The following is a 6000-nucleotide window of genomic DNA, read 5'->3' on the forward strand; positions in this document are numbered from 1 at the left end:
TGCGTGGGCACACAAGTCTTCCAGCCTTCATTAAAGAGGGAATGGGAACACAACCAAAATCAGTGGGGAGCGCAGGATTAGCCATTTTGTTGCTAGTTCATTCTCAGACCAGATTAAGCTGATTATGAAATTGCACTTTTAGCAGCACTGCAGAACTTCTAAGCAGGGTGAACAGGTTGGGGGCCCGTTCAAGGAGAGAAGAAAACACAGAGAACAAAAGATATTTCTGGGTGTGCTCTGAAAAAGCAGCAGAGAGCAGATCAAGGGAATGTTTTGGGAGAGTGAACTTCACCATTAATTGAGCAGTCCATGAGCTGTCACAGGGGCTTTGAGGAGTTGTTTTTTTTTTCACTGATAGGTTTATGTGGCTTTTTTTCCCCCTTCCCTCAGAACAAAAACAAATGAACAAAACACTTACTAGATTTGTGCCATCCCCGTTAAAAGAGAGATTAAATGATCTGTGTTATCAGAGTTTCAGTGCAAAAGCATGCCACTAAAGTATGGTTTCTTGATGTAAACCAGCCATTTCAAAGGTGACAATCTGTAATTCTCTTGACTGAGGTGGAACAAAGTAGATATTTAACAAGTGATTATGAGATCTTCCTGATGGAATGCTTACCAAAAGCAAGTGTAAAGCTATCCTTTGCAATAAAAAGCTTTATGAAAGAATCTCACTTAGAATGAAAGCATAAATATGAGCAGTGAGTATCCATCTCGCACCTTTCCAACACATTTCCAGGGGAAAAAAAATAAATTCAAGTTGTTTGGAAAATAAGAAGTACTAACAGTGTCAGGAAAATTAGTATCCTGAAATACATGGATATGTTCTAGATATCAAATCAAGCTTTTTCAGCTATTAAATTTAAGATGACTGTGCAAGCATAAACTCTAAATCAAATCCTATCCTACTTAGGAGAGAATCAGGCTCAAAGAGCACAAGCCCTGTGAGGAGAGGTTGAGGGAGCTGGGGTTGTTTAGCCTGGTGAAAAGGGAGCTCAGGGGAGACCTTTATTACTCTCTACAACTACCTGAAAGCAGGTTGTAGACAGGTGGGAGTTGGTCTCTTGTCCTAGGCAACCAGCACCAGAACAAGAGAACGCAGTCTCAAGCTTTGCCGGGGGAAATTTAGGCTCGAAGTGAGGAGAAAGTTCTTCACAGAAAGAGCAATTGCCAGTGGAATGTGCTGCCCAGGGAGGTGGTGGAGTCACTGTCCCTGGAGGTGTTCAAACAAAGATTGGATGTGGCACTTGGAACCATGGTTTAGTTATCAGGAGTCAGTTGTTAGGCAATAGGTTAGACTTGATGATCTCTGAGGTCTTTCCCACCCTGGTTGATTCTGTGATTTGTGAAGCCCTCTCTTGCACAAGGTTTGGCACCTTGGGAGGTACAAATCCATGCAGTATGAATGTATAGATTTATATTTTTATATATATATATATATACACACACACACCCTTTCTACCTAATGGCTGGGTTTGAACCCATTTATGAATCTGTGATACTAAGTTACAGTGAAAAACAGTTCCAAAATCATACCTAGAGATATACCTAACCATTTAGTTACACTTAAAGATCAGTGACAAGATACGCTCATAGCTACTAGAAACTATTATAAAATGCATTAGAGCAATCCTGATACCTAACACAAAACAAAGACAACAGACAGACCAAAAATAATTTACATGACAATATTTTCCCCCTAGCTAGAAATAAGCATTTGGAAAGAGGAGATAACAAGACAAAAATAAGAGAGGATAAGGAGATAATCAGACAGGATAAGAAAAACACAAGGTTTGCTGGGATTTGTCGTTGTTGTTCATGGGGGTCTGGGAACAGCAGGTTTTACAAATCAAATCTGCCAATATCAGACTGAATAAGAGAGACAGAAAGATTAGGAAATCTCAAAACTGTTTGTTACAAAGTATGTATAGTTTTATAAAGACAAGGGGCTGGTTTTCCACATTCTCGCGTGCACAGCAAAACAGAGGGTAAAAGCTGTTCACATAATTGCTTGATCTAGTTGATTTCTAGAGGTGTCTGAAAAGCAACACTGCTGATTAAACCTCTACACGGCTCTCCTCCAAGAGCCCAACTGATCTATGTTAATACCTTGTCTAGCAAAGTTAACAGGGCTCCGCAGGTTTAGTGTTGCAAACTAGATGTGATGGGAAACAGCCTCATCTGCTGGTTTGAGGAGACACCAACAGGTGTCCACACAGAGTTTAACACTTGCCTTTTTTCCAACACCCTTTCCATTGACATTTCCCTTACCTCATACTGTAAAATCTCCAGGATTGAGTTTTGGGGGGGTTTTTGCTAGGGCACTGTATGGTATAACAGCAACAAAAACATTTGCACACGCTCAGCAGATGACTGGAGATCCTACATAATTCATTAAAAGGAGAAGATCTGAATCCACTTTCTAGCTCCTGCTCATTAATAGAGACAGAAACATTTAAAAGACATTGCTCAAAGACTTGCCATTATTTTTCTTGTAGTTTTACTGAAGCTTCATAGTGTTCCTAATCAGTGCTTCCACAGGACTGTTTCAAGCAAAGCGTTCAATGAAGATTTTTGCAGTTCTTTTTGTTTAAAATGCTAATATAAACAACTTCTGAGAGAAGATTATTGAAAAATATGCTGCTTTGCCTCAGTAAAGATTTTATTTCCCCCCCCTTAACAGAAGCTTTGTCATTGAAACAGTCATGGAGAATTTATTGGGAAACAATATAGGCTAAGATCACCCTCAACACATCTTTCCTGACATTTTAGTCTCAAGCAGATTAAAACCCAAACTGCTGCTAATGTACATATGTAATATTAATGTTGACATTTTAAAAAACAAGAACAAAAACAACACCACCCCACCCCCCCCAAAAAAAAAACCCACAACCCTACATAGTCTTAAAGGGCCCCCTCCTCTTTATCTGCTCTTACAGATAAACCTCAGTCAAGGCTCTGGGTCCATGGACAGGCTTCAATATCTCTGACCAGCCCCCATCCATCTTTCTCTGCAGTACTCCTCTGCAAGCTCACCCCAGCTCCCCTGAAGCTTTAGTGCAGCTCTGACACAGCAGTTGTGTGGCCTTGGATCTGATGGATAAACCTAGAGAGGTACAAGAAGCTACATCTGGCCCTTTGCTGCTAGCTCGAGCTGCATGTCAGCTCAGGTCCTTGTCCCTACCCTAGCCCTACTGCAGCAGTCAGGGAGCAAGCAAGAGCGGCTGCTCAGCATGGGAAGGCTAGCCAGAAGTGAAATGACAGCAAAGCACCCCAGCAAGGCACAGCATTAAGGGATGCAGTCCTATAGTACCCAATAAAGGAAAGTAGAGCAGGTCTGGTGACAGTGACCAAGGATGGCCCAGGCCGCTAATGAAGCATTCCAAGGTCAAGCCAGGGAGTTGCCACCAATTTACAGTACACAAGTGTACCTACAACTGAATCCATCACATCTCTTCCCTGCTGCAGACTATCCCTCTTCTACTTGTCCAAACTGCACATTACCTTTATTTTTCTGGGGTCCTCAATACAAGAAGGAAGTAGACCTGATGGAGAGGATCCAGAGGAGAGCCACAACAGAGGCCGAGAGTAGTGCTTGTTCATCATGGAGAAGACAAGACTCTGGGAACAACTCATAGTGACCTTCCAGTACCTGAAGAGGGCCTACAAGAAAGCTGAGAAGGGACTATCTACAAAGGCCTGTAGCACTAGGACAAGGGGCAATGGTTTTAAACTAGATTTATATTGGGCATAAGATGTTCTTTACTATGAGGGGGGCAGACCATTGGAAGAGATTGTTCAGGAAGGTGGTAGAGGCCCCATCCCTAAAGACATTCAAGGTCAGGCTTGATGGGGCTCTAAGCAGCCTGATCTAGTTCGGGATGTCCCTGCATAAGAGGTTAAAAGTCTATGGAAACAAGCAACAGGAAAAACTTAAAACAGGAATGAACACACACATGACAGTTAAGTGGAAGAATGGAAAGCAGAAGCAAATTAAAGAATAAACATGCAGAATACCAAAGGCCAAAAGCCTGAGCTGTTATTTGTGCATGCAAATTGCATTTCAGAGATTAGCCCAGAAAGTAATTTATCACAATGTGAAAATCATACCATGACTAATTCTTTATCAAGGGCATGAGAATATTAAACACAATTTTGTAAAGAGGCTTTATTACAGGAGACTAGATGCACATTGATTCAAAGGGGAAAATGCCATTTCAGGAATAACCTACAGCACCCACCACAATCTGACTCACCAGAAGTTGTTCACAGCAATTATTCAAAACAGTCTAACCAGTACTCATCAGTATTCTGTATAGCTATACAGATATTAACCTTCTTGGACAACTCAGAATCCCTAAGAGGCATAAAAATAATTCAATCAGAAGATCCTTGTATAAGGATCACTCTACGATCATTTGAAATAAAAAAGACAAACATATGGATCTTTTCTGTTAAGCTTTTAGCCTTCCTTCCAATGCATTCCTTCCATTCACAAACATTTCCCAAGGGTCCTTCTGAGTTTTGAGAAGAGTCTGTATCCCCTGGTCACTTTTACTCACCTCTTAGTCCCACCCCACTCCTCTTCTGCCTGCAAGAATCATTTTACCACATCAGGCTCTTCCCGCAGAAGATACTTTGCAAGATCAACCACACCATGTTTGAGCTGAGTGCCATGTAATCCTGATCAGAAGAGATCAGGGATCTCAATGACAAAGCATAGAATTAACTGGAGAAAAAAAAAAAAATACACACATATACACACAGAGTGCTCTACCAGGAAGTTTCTCTAACAGCAGATTTTAGAAGTTATGCTTTATTTCTTAACCAAAGATGCTGTACTTCTTATGTTTTCCTTCCTGATGGAATATTCTTGCTATGTTGTATTCCAGAAGGATTGTATGGTGTGGCTTTGTTAGTGTTTACCTGTGTACACAGATGAGCTTTAGAGGATACTCAAAAGAGATCTGCAAAAGATAGGCATGTCAATGAGCATAGCAGGAGGGAAAAGCAAGGACAGCAAACTTTCACAAGCATCATATTGTTCTTGTAGTGTGCGATGCATGGTATCAAGTTAATTGTGCATGGCTTTTGGGGATCCTGTCTGATATGCTGACTATGTTGCAGCTAACTTTTTTCCAAAAGCCTAATTGTCTGCTCCCAACACTCAGTTAAAGCTGATAACAGATCTCAATATTCTCAGCTATGGATCCTTGTGAAGCAATACTGGAACAATGTGTTCTTTGCAGAAGTAACCTCTAGGTCATTTAAAATCCTATTGCTGCTAAGAACAGAATACAAAAGGTACATTGCAGTACAGTGTTACATTAGCCAATCTGGTACAAAAACAAAAGAGCTGCAGTAGGCTGGGGAGAAAAAAAAAAAGCCTCATAAAAGCGCTGAATTAATCTTTCCTTTTCAATCCAGTGCTGGTTACAATTCCAGCTCTCACCTTGGTCAAAACACGGTGTCTGCCAATAAATAAGCATTAATTTCTTCATGCTGGTGCAGAGGTTTAGCAAATTTAATGAGGAAGTGCTATTTGAAGGACAGAAAAAAACCCCAAACCAACAACCACAAACAGAAGAAGGAAGGAGGAAAGTACAAGAAGAAGTTGTTTTGTATTTGCTTTTCTTCCAATTTCTAGGCACAATAACCGAGACAGATCCACAGCCTGCTCTGGATCACGGCTAAAATGAAGCCCTTTAACCTGAGCAAATGTTGGCTCCCAAACTTATTTCAGTTTTCATTCCATGGAGCGTTCAATGTTTGGTGTTTTACCCCACATGTAAGAAAAAGAATCAATGGTAAAGTCTTGTGGGAAAGAGACAAACGTCTGTTTATTTTAGGCCATACACACAGCTTCCCCTGAATATACCACCAAAACATATGGTGTGCACACGGAGTTGTGACACTCACCACAGAAAACAAGTTGTTTTCTTTACTGGTGAAGTGACTCACAGCCTAGCTGAGGTTTCAGCTACAATTAAATCTTCATTT

The sequence above is a fragment of the Dryobates pubescens genome, chromosome 1 (genome assembly GCF_014839835.1).
Source record: "Dryobates pubescens isolate bDryPub1 chromosome 1, bDryPub1.pri, whole genome shotgun sequence".
Lineage (NCBI taxonomy): Eukaryota > Metazoa > Chordata > Aves > Piciformes > Picidae > Dryobates > Dryobates pubescens.